Source organism: Crinia signifera, chromosome 5 (genome assembly GCF_055691185.1).
Source record: "Crinia signifera chromosome 5, ASM5569118v1, whole genome shotgun sequence".
NCBI classification, from domain to species: Eukaryota; Metazoa; Chordata; class Amphibia; order Anura; family Myobatrachidae; genus Crinia; species Crinia signifera.
The window spans coordinates 72,427,343-72,438,999 of record NC_139221.1 but is presented as its reverse complement, the minus strand read 5'-3'; the positions used below and the strand labels follow the sequence as shown (position 1 = coordinate 72,438,999).

Genomic DNA, 11,657 nt, shown 5'->3' with positions numbered 1-11,657 from the left:
CTCCCCCTAGAAATGAACATGTAACCTTCCACCTGGTAACAAGCATTGCATCAGTGTCTGCTTCAACTGTCTTATATTTACCATGTACTTGTCCTAATTTGCATTTGTACTGTAAATCGTTATTTTCTTCTTTAGTTTTTTTGCTCATCTATGTATTGTCAGGAGGTGCAGAACCCTTGTGACACCACATAAATAAATGATAATCATATAGGTAAGCTTCACTTATGTGGCATAATATGTAATAGGCATTACAATATGTAGTATAATGTGTAATAGGCATTACGATGTGTGGTATAATTTGTAATGGGCATTACAGTGTGTGGCATTATGTGTAATGACCACTACAATGTATGGCTATATGTTTATTGGGCATTATGGTGTATGGCTATATGTTTAATGGTCATTACATTGTATGGCATTTTCTTTAATGGGCATTATAGTATGTGGCATTATGTTTAATGGGCATTATGGTGTACATTTTTGCAGTACCCCTGGCACGCACTGCACCAATTTCTAGTGTGTGTGGGGGGAATGATTCATTCTGAAGCCCATATACATAAGTAAGTCACCTATTTAGTTTGCAATGATGCCCAGTAGGCAGCGATAGACACGACCAGAATGCAGCAATAGACAAGCGTCTCCAATGGTGCACCCCCTAAGAAAATGGGCTGCGCATGCCTATGGCCAGCATATGGTGTTTAGTACAGCACCACCTGTCCCGCCCCCTCAGTTGTTGATCATTACTGGACAACCAATACTGTCTTTCTAGTACATATCTTATAATGTAGAATCCTCTTGACATCTGGCTATCAGGATTCTACACTCAAAGTAATCTATATGAGGACTGTATTGCCTTCTTATCCTACAGATGGTGTGTTCAGATGGAGTGGTGATTGGTCACATACCGTTGTATTGTTTTCTAGTACACAGGGTTCACCAAAAGCAAAGGAATGGTAAATGATGAAATGTGATGGGAGCTTGGTGAACAGTGGCCCAACACTGAACTGTGTATTGCACATGTAACCAATCTGACAGTAGGAGGCCTCTGGTTGGCTATTACTATTATTACATTTTACACAGGAGGAGCCACTGTCATCTATTCTGCCTATGGCGTTTGTCCTGCCAACTCGCTACAGCGCAACTAGTCACGCAGCAGTGCAATAAGTCGCACAGCATGGCATATGGCGTTACCCAATGAATGCAATACCAACGATCATCCACCAGATGTTGTTAATTAAAATCACCACAGTGCATGTGTCAGATGTCTAATGCAATGCTATAGTGAAAGAATCTGCGTGCGCTAAGTGTCCATTGAAATGCACTTTAGCACAAGAACTACTGTACTGTAATATACTGTACTGTTCAGTATGTCAAATGAACATTTTTTTTTCAGAAAATACTATTGCAGTTGTGCACTTCATTACGCTATTTATAATGGGATATGGGGATAAGTGAGCGCGTACACAGTACATACACAGAGAATGGGACGCGCATGCGTATGAGATGCTCGCATGGCCCAGATTGGTCGATGCTCCACGAAGGCAGAAAAGATAACTGCGGCTCCATCTGCACTGTACTGTAGGTTACACTGCTGTATGTGCGTGTCATTACGCTACACTGGTTAAACACAGATTTGCGCTACAGTATGAATGTCAAACTGTTCAAGCGGGCCACACTGGAGCACCGAGGGGTTAACTAAATGGCTACCGGGTTTCAGCCAGGGCTTCATGGGAGCTCACATCTACGGAGCTATCGAAGTCATAGAGGGCACTGCTGTACGTGCGTCTCCATCTGTATATAAGGAGCCACATGTGTTCACAGCGCCGAACAAAGGGCATACAATAGAACAGTACAGGGAGACAGAACTGAAATGATATGGAATATGCACCCATGTGATATATAAAGCATCGCTAAATTCCTAGTACGCACATCAAATAGGGTTAGGTGACACTGAGCGCAGGGTGGTGCATATTCCATATAATTTCTCTCCAAAGAGGTACCCTGTAGTATACCTCCAACACCCCGCAGCCGACCCACCTCAACCAAGTCTACTGCGCAGTCACCCCAGAACAACCTCTGTACACCATAGACAGAACTGAATATTACAGTAAATAAACAACAAAAATCAAGTACAGATAACAAAGAGCTCCACACCATACTTGCCTACCTGACCCTCTCCATGCGGGAGAAAATGCTCTGTTCCTGGACTTCCCTGGTAATATATGATTGTCATCACCTGTGGTGAAACACCTTTACCTTGCTCCTGACAGGTGATGGCAATCATACATTACCAGGGAAGTCCAGGAGCAGAGCATTGTCTCCCGCATGGAGAGGGTCAGGTAGACAAGTATGCTCCACACTTCAATAAACAATACAGCTTACTGTAAATGTAAGTAGCAGGAGAGAGCTGTAAGTGAAATATGAGGAGAGGGCTTTGACAACAAAATAGAAGAGGGCCCAACTCTGAGGAGCTAACAATCGAGTGGGAAGGGGCTATGAACCTGAACACTGTACACAGATGGACACACTCTCATCTGAGTGGCTCCTGGCGCAGTAAGCGCCATCCCCCCAACGTGTGTGTCGGAGACAGATCCCGGCGGCTGACGATTCACCAGCAATAATAAGAGCAACTCCATCTGTATGTCAACTCACCCTTTTACAGGAAGCATATGTCTCTATAATGTGTAATCTGGTGACTCTGGCCGAAACCTATACCGTCAGTTCTGTGCACTGTAGCGCTGCTCATGTCTTACTATACAGTACTTTCAATAACTTGCTCATTTCACAACCAGCTAAGCCAAAAGGTTGGTATACAAGGGCACCTGAAATCTAAATTGCCGTTATATAATAATGGTCTCAGAGAACTGATCTGGCCCAATACCTTCCCCTCTGTCCTGCCCTATGTTTTCCTTGCTATGTGTTCAGTATATACTGTAGATCTGTCTTTGGACAAGAAACAAACTTTCACTGCGTTAGATGTATTTACATCATCCTCTAAGCACAGGTAATAATCCTGTATTCCTGCATTTTACTTAATACATTTAATGTAACATTTCCTACTTACTTGTAATCAATTTCCATTGTTACAACATCTCCCTCTACAGTGAAATTGAATCTGATTTCCCCATGGTATACTGTAAGTCAGTTAGAGGTTTATTATAGGCATTCTAGCCTGGTTACCGCACATGACTGTACAACATAAAACAGAAGCTGACACTCTGTAAATGTAATGCGCTATATATTACGTAGACAAGCATTGCCCTACTTCATGAGACAAATGGTACAACAGTGTAAACCACCTGTGTTTTATCTGCTGTTTGTACGTTGTCGTCATCACTGCTGTGTGTTTCCAGCATAATATAGAAGAGTTCTGTGTTCTCGTCTTTCGGTGTCACATCTCCATGTTTCTGACATTATCCCTGAGACTGGTATTATATTTATGTTGCAGGGACAGTTACACTACCAGGATGCAGTGGTTTAGGCATCTCTGTGCTGGGTGGTTTCTAAAACCTGCAAAGCTGTGCAGGAAATGTTCAGTGCTGCCTCATTTTCATTGAATACATTGTTATGTTCCTAAGAATTTGCAGTTGACTAGCCACATGTGTTTGCTTCCATAACTCAGAAATAAAAGCTGTAGTACCCACTTGACTCATATTTCAAATACAGTATTATAATAATAGGCTGGCGAGCTAAATTGGACACAGATGACTACACATTTTCTATCATCTGCTAGAGTTCTCACACACAAACACATTATATAAATATATATAAACTGTGTGTGTGTGTATATATATATATACATATATATATATATATATATATACATATATATATTAACATTGTCTATATATATATATATATATATATATTATCATAACATTATATGTTAGCATCGTTACCATAATCAAGGTTACCGTTAAATCGAGATATATCTAGACACTGTGCTTTGCTTTTACAGACTAGACAAACATACAAAATGAACCCTGGTATTACTCATGAAACACAATAGGCACAATATAACAGTATGTGTTTAGTGCTGGTGTCATCGCTTATTATTATTAAATAAAACACTTCTGTAAATCATGAGGCAGTTACTGTACCATCTCCAAGTTCTGTACTGTATGTAGACCAATTTTTGAGATGAGGCAGATCTTGTTCCTGTACACAAAACATGTGAGGAATAAAGTGATTGGGCCGTGCCATGCATTTGTGAGACTAATGATGGTTTTGGTCTGTTTATTTATTTATTAATCACATTTCAAAGGATGCAGGCGGTCACGGGTAGTCTGCGGGACTATTGATGCACTTCCCTAGCCCTGCCTTACCCCACTGGCGCTGCTTGCTGTTGCCGCTGCCGGTTGTGTGGCCGGGACCCGCAGATCTACTTTAGGTTGTCTGCAGTCCCAGCTCTCCTTCTGGCTGGCTCCTGATAATGGCAAAAAATAGCTTTCACAAAATGTCCACCCCCTTACAGCAGACACTTTTGAGAATGCTCGAGGAGGCTCCTCTAGCATCCTCAAATAGGCCCTTATTCAGATCTGATTGCAGTACAAATTTGTTTGGAAAAAAATGGGCAAACCCATGTGCACTGCAGGTGGGGCAGATGTAACATGTGCAGAGAGAGTTAAATTTGGGTGGGGTTATTCATTTATTAGAGCTGGATAACATATATATATATATATATATATATATATATATATATATATATATATATATATATATATATATATATATATATATATATGGAGAAAATGGGGGGTTTTCAGGGTGCGCTAAGAACCTTATATAATTAAACTGTACAATTCAAATTATAAAAACAGTTTATTAAAAAGTTGCTCACAGGAGCATAGCAGTAAATATGTAAGGTTCAATTACAGTTGCAGTGAACCGATGGTGTTACAACAAATTGTACAAATAAACAAATGTCCATAAATGCCAGTTTAGCCCAACGCGTTTCGTCGTACACACGACTTTCTCAGGGGCATGATTCAATACGATGGTCAAACTGTAAGTTACAATACAAGAAAATCAATACATAATGCTTGATTGATAAAAATAATTATTTTTCTTTAAAAAAATAGATTTTGAAAACATAGGGAAGAGAATAGCAGGTGTGAGAGAGGGACAGGGAATACAATTGGAACATATAGATCTTTTTGGATCACATACCGATGGTGGTTGGACACTAGGAGTTTCCTAGAAGGCACAATATTTTGGTTGTGGGAACTCGATTTATAGACAATGAACGTGGTGTCCTACAATTGGAACCAATAGAATCCTTAATATGACATAAATATGGCCGAAGTCATTACAAAAAGGCATTTAGAAAAAATACATTTTTTAAAAAATGTGAAAATTGAAACCAGGGGGGAGGACAAATTGAGCAAATGATACATACCACCAGCCGTGATAAATATAAGTATAGAAATAGATTTCTTGGCGTGCAGATAATGTCTGATGATGGAAATAAAATATATATCCAATTAGCTGAGGGTTTTTTTTTTTTTTTTTTTTTTTTTTAAAACCATATATACACGACCACTGAACTTAAACACCACTTGTGGAATGATTACTGCCAGGCTGACATGAATTAAGCATGAATATGTCAGCCTGGCAGTAATCATTCCACAAGTGGTGTTTAAGTTCAGTGGTCGTGTATATATGGTTTAAAAAAAAAAAAAAAAAAAAACCCTCAGCTAATTGGATATATATTTTATTTCCATCATCAGACATTATCTGCACGCCAAGAAATCTATTTCTATACTTATATTTATCACGGCTGGTGGTATGTATCATTTGCTCAATTTGTCCTCCCCCCTGGTTTCAATTTTCACATTTTTTAAAAAATGTATTTTTTCTAAATGCCTTTTTGTAATGACTTCGGCCATATTTATGTCATATTAAGGATTCTATTGGTTCCAATTGTAGGACACCACGTTCATTGTCTATAAATCGAGTTCCCACAACCAAAATATTGTGCCTTCTAGGAAACTCCTAGTGTCCAACCACCATCGGTATGTGATCCAAAAAGATCTATATGTTCCAATTGTATTCCCTGTCCCTCTCTCACACCTGCTATTCTCTTCCCTATGTTTTCAAAATCTATTTTTTTAAAGAAAAATAATTATTTTTATCAATCAAGCATTATGTATTGATTTTCTTGTATTGTAACTTACAGTTTGACCATCGTATTGAATCATGCCCCTGAGGAAGTCGTGTGTACGACGAAACGCGTTGGGCTAAACTGGCGTTTATGGACATTTGTTTATTTGTACAATTTGTTGTAACACCATCGGTTCACTGCAACTGTAATTGAACCTTACATATTTACTGCTATGCTCCTGTGAGCAACTTTTTAATAAACTGTTTTTATAATTTGAATTGTACAGTTTAATTATATAAGGTTCTTAGCGCACCCTGAAAACCCCCCATTTTCTCCATTTCTTTAACCGGGTCCCATCTAACAGGGGATCCTTTCAGGGTTGCAGCTTGTCGCATTACTCCCATTGAGCGCACTGTGTGGCCCCCCTTTGCCATTCCCCATATATATATATATATATATATATATATATATATATAAATAATTGTGGATGAAATGGGCACTCACCAAGGTCTTAATCAGCAGCAGAGTTTATTGTAGATACTGAGTGTGTAACCAGGAAGTGATGACATCACTTCCGGGGTTTAGGTATATAAACTGGCCCGGTGAGGCTATACAGTTGTATCCTTTCTGAGGATGGATATCAGGTTGCCTGTTTGAACATGATATCAGTTACATTTGCTGTACAAATTCCTGATGACGATCTATACTAGATCGAAACGTTACGTTACGTCGGATGTACCTCTGTATCTACAATAAACTCTGCTGCTGATTAAGACCTTGGTGAGTGCCCATTTCATCCACAATTGTACCTTTTGATGTTCATTCATCTGTTGGAGCACCCCCTTTTGAAAGCTTGCAAAATTGAGTGCGGACTCTGTCAATATATATATATATGTGTGTATATATATATATATATATACCGTGTTTCCCCGATAATAAGCCCTACCCCGAAAATAAGCCCTACCCTGGCTTTTGATGACGGGTCCAAAATAAGCCCTACCCCGAAAATAAGCCCTATCAAAATTCACATTACCTGAGTGCGTTCACCAACTTCAATACCCTCAGGTCCACTCTAACTCCCGCTAACCCCCTTCACCGCCGCTTGAGGGATGCTGTACAGTACAATGCTGTTCTGCCGTTGAATACCCCAGCTCCAGGTCCCAGGGATGCATCGCGCCCTGCGCATGATGTCACTGCGCTCATCACGCGGCTTCTGTACATGGCCGGAGCGGATAGCAGCGGTGCCGGTGGAAAGCAAGAAGAACAACTGGAACTGGAAGAAGGTTGTAGGTGAGGAGCAGGGCCGGGGGCATGGTGCTGTAACTGGGGGCTGTGAAAGCAGGACTGGGGGCATGGTGCTGTAACTGGGGGCTGTGAAAGCAGGACTGGGGGCATGGTGCTGTAACTGGGGGCTGTGAAAGCAGGACTGGGGGCAAGGTGCTGTGAAAGAAAGACTGGGGGCATGGTGGCTATAAAAGCAGGACTGGGGGCATGGTGGGCATGTTAATTAAAATAAGCCCTACCCCAAAAATAAGCCCTAGGGTGTTTTTTGTTACAAAAAAAAAATAAGACAGTGTCTTATTATCGGGGAAACACGGTATAAATATATATATATATATATATATATATATATATCGTTGTATACGACCGGCACTCCACAGAGACTGTGGTCATTGGCTCCCGGTGCCCTCCAAAGGTAGAGTATGCAAGAATGGTATCGGTGCTGGCGGCACTCAATGCGGGGAGACTTCGTGATAAATAAAGACAAGCTGACACCGCACAGCTTGGGTGCTAACAGTTTCGGAATTTAATTCCTTCGTCAGAGTACAACAAACATGAAATAAACTACTTACCTAAGTAAGCTCCCACACCGTGCACCTCCACCGTGATCCCCAGCGTCCCAGACCCGGTGACCAGGGGTGACGTCATCGGCGCCGCGCCCCGCATCAGCCGGAGTGGGTTGCTATGGGGACCTGTGTAAACAAAGTGAAAAAAAGGTATTAGAGCCGCATAGGTACTGGGGGTAAGATGCTCGCACTAAGATACAATCAATGGCAATAAGGCATAATAATGGCATGGGAAATATCGACATGCATACAGTAATCAATGGAATGGCTGAAAGATAAAGAGTCTGAGAGAACAAGTTGCCGGGCTTCAGGGGGGAAAAAAAGACGGCAAACTGGGGCATACACGCTGGATGCAGATACGTAATGGTTCAGAGAATAGGGTTTCTATAGAAAACAACTAAGGGACAGGTATTCATTCAGTCCAGACGGAGCAATGGTGTTCAGTTTATAGATCCATGACGCCTCCCGTTGCAGGAGCAGCTTGCCGCGGTCACCTCCTCATTTGGGGGGGGATACCTGTTCGATCATCCAATATCTGAGTGATGGAAGAGTGTGTCTGTGGTCTTTAAAGTGACGGGCAACGGGCTGATCACATACTGCTCCCTCCAGGGCCAGCTTGATGGAGGATCTGTGTACTGCCATGCGTTCTTTAAAAGTACGTGTGGTTTTACCCACATATACCAATCCGCACGGACATCTGATGGCATATACGACGTAACGGCTGCTACAGGTGAGTACTTGGTGTATTTTAATGTTGCGACCAGATTGAGGATGTTTGAATGTACTGCCGGTCTCCATATGTCGGCAGGTAGCACAGCCGATACATTGGTAATTGCCAGGTTTCTTCGTCATGAAGTGAGTCCTGGGTGTTGTACCCATGCCTGCCACATCACTCTTAACAAGATAGTCTCTCAAATTCCTCCCTCTCTTGTAGCAGGGCAGGATTGTAGCAGTTCGTAGCTGTGGCAGATCGGGGTCTTCTGATACCAGAGGCCAAAATCGTTTGGCTGTGTTAACAATGTCCATACTGCGGGTGGAGAAAGTATTGATGAGGGGTATCCGATTGGCCTGTGTCTTGCGCTGAGTGTTAGTTCTCAGTGTGTCAGCTCTCGGGACACCTAGCGCTTTCTCCTTGGCCAGTGTGAGTTGCTCGAGGTTGTAGCCCCGAAGGAGGAACTTACGCATCATCAAGTCCATTTTAATGTTGGCATCTATATCGGAACTGCATATCCGTCGTACCCTCAGGAACTGGGAAAAGGGTAGTCCCTTCTTGAGCGCTGGTGGATGATGACTCGAGGCTGCAAGAAGATTGTTCCTATCAGTGGGTTTCTGATAGATGGTGGTGGTAAGTCCTGTCTCTGTGATGTTTATACAGACATCCAGATAGTGAATCGAGCTGTTACTGTGTTCAAAAGTAAACTTGATATTTTCATCAGCATCATTCATTCTGGTTAGGGTGTTAGTGAGAAGTTCTTCCGGACCTGTCCAAATCATCAAGATATCGTCAATATACCTCTGGTAGAGGGCCAGATGTTGGGTTATATCAGGTTTGGATAGCAGAATGTCCTTTTCGACTTCAAACATGAAGGCATTCGCATAGGTCGGGGCGACGCAACTGCCCATTGCGCACCCCTTGAGTTGCAGGTAAAATGCACCGTCAAATTGGAAGTAATTTCTGGTGAGTGTGCATTCCAGCAGGTGGAGATAGAACATGATATCAGGTCCCTGATATTTCATGCTGTTGGTGATAAGTCGTCGTGTCGCCTCCAGACCCCTTTGATGGGGGATATTGGTGTATAAACTTACCACATCTGTGGTACAGAGTATACAATTGGGAGGTAATGGTGGTAGTTGCTGTAGCTTCAGTATAAGGTTAGTAGTGTCCTTAAGGTATGCGGATTGCTCCTGGATAACTGGCTGAAGATAAGCGTCCAAGTATTGGGAAATGGAATAATATAGGGAACCACGAGCCGAGATTATAGGGGGGCCAGGTGGGTGCACAGGGTCCTTGTGGAGTTTTGGAAGCGTGTAAAGGAGGGGAATTTTCGGATTGCTCACTTTTAGGGCTTCCATACAGTATTGTGAGATAATGTTGTCCTGAACCGCTGTGAGGAGAATCAAATCAAGTTCCTTCTTGAATTCGCTTGTAGGGTCTGCTGGTAGTTTACGGTAAACGGTGGTGTCAGCCAATTGGCGATAGATGTCATTTTTATAGAAATCAAGGTCCATCACTACCACTGCTCCCCCTTTGTCGGCTGGTCGTACGATAATATCCTGATAGCGGCTGAGATCATTTAAGGCTTTAAGCTCAGTGTGAGACATGTTCATGGGCGCCCGTGTCGGCTCCGGGATGTCAGCACATACTTTTTTATCGAGGATTTTGTTGTAACTGCGAATGGAGTTACTAGAGAATGGAGGGTTAAAGATGGAGGTGGTTCTTATGGATGGGGGTAATAATCTGGGGATAATGGCTGTGTCCCCAAAGTGTTCCTTTAAGCGTAATGCACGGCCAAATCTGTGCATTTCGATTTTGCTATTAAAAGGGTTATGTAGATTTGTCGGCACGAAGGGACCACAATACTGTATGGAAGCCCTAAAAGTGAGCAATCCGAAAATTCCCCTCCTTTACACGCTTCCAAAACTCCACAAGGACCCTGTGCACCCACCTGGCCGCCCTATAATCTCGGCTCGTGGTTCCCTATATTATTCCATTTCCCAATACTTGGACGCTTATCTTCAGCCAGTTATCCAGGAGCAATCCGCATACCTTAAGGACACTACTAACCTTATACTGAAGCTACAGCAACTACCACCATTACCTCCCAATTGTATACTCTGTACCACAGATGTGGTAAGTTTATACACCAATATCCCCCATCAAAGGGGTCTGGAGGCGACACGACGACTTATCACCAACAGCATGAAATATCAGGGACCTGATATCATGTTCTATCTCCACCTGCTGGAATGCACACTCACCAGAAATTACTTCCAATTTGACGGTGCATTTTACCTGCAACTCAAGGGGTGCGCAATGGGCAGTTGCGTCGCCCCGACCTATGCGAATGCCTTCATGTTTGAAGTCGAAAAGGACATTCTGCTATCCAAACCTGATATAACCCAACATCTGGCCCTCTACCAGAGGTATATTGACGATATCTTGATGATTTGGACAGGTCCGGAAGAACTTCTCACTAACACCCTAACCAGAATGAATGATGCTGATGAAAATATCAAGTTTACTTTTGAACACAGTAACAGCTCGATTCACTATCTGGATGTCTGTATAAACATCACAGAGACAGGACTTACCACCACCATCTATCAGAAACCCACTGATAGGAACAATCTTCTTGCAGCCTCGAGTCATCATCCACCAGCGCTCAAGAAGGGACTACCCTTTTCCCAGTTCCTGAGGGTACGACGAATATGCAGTTCCGATATAGATGCCAACATTAAAATGGACTTGATGATGCGTAAGTTCCTCCTTCGGGGCTACAACCTCGAGCAACTCACACTGGCCAAGGAGAAAGCGCTAGGTGTCCCGAGAGCTGACACACTGAGAACTAACACTCAGCGCAAGACACAGGCCAATCGGATACCCCTCGTCAATACTTTCTCCACCCGCAGTATGGACATTGTTAACACAGCCAAACGATTTTGGCCTCTGGTATCAGAAGACCCCGATCTGCCACAGCTACGAACTG

The 11,657-nt window shown here is 42.6% G+C and overlaps 1 protein-coding gene across 1 annotated transcript in view; it reads right to left on the bottom strand.

Annotated features, from left to right (window-relative positions):
- Window positions 1-11,657, bottom strand: part of CCDC178 (coiled-coil domain containing 178) — a 358,769-nt gene that overhangs the window by 1,637 nt on the left and 345,475 nt on the right. The window lies entirely within an intron of this gene.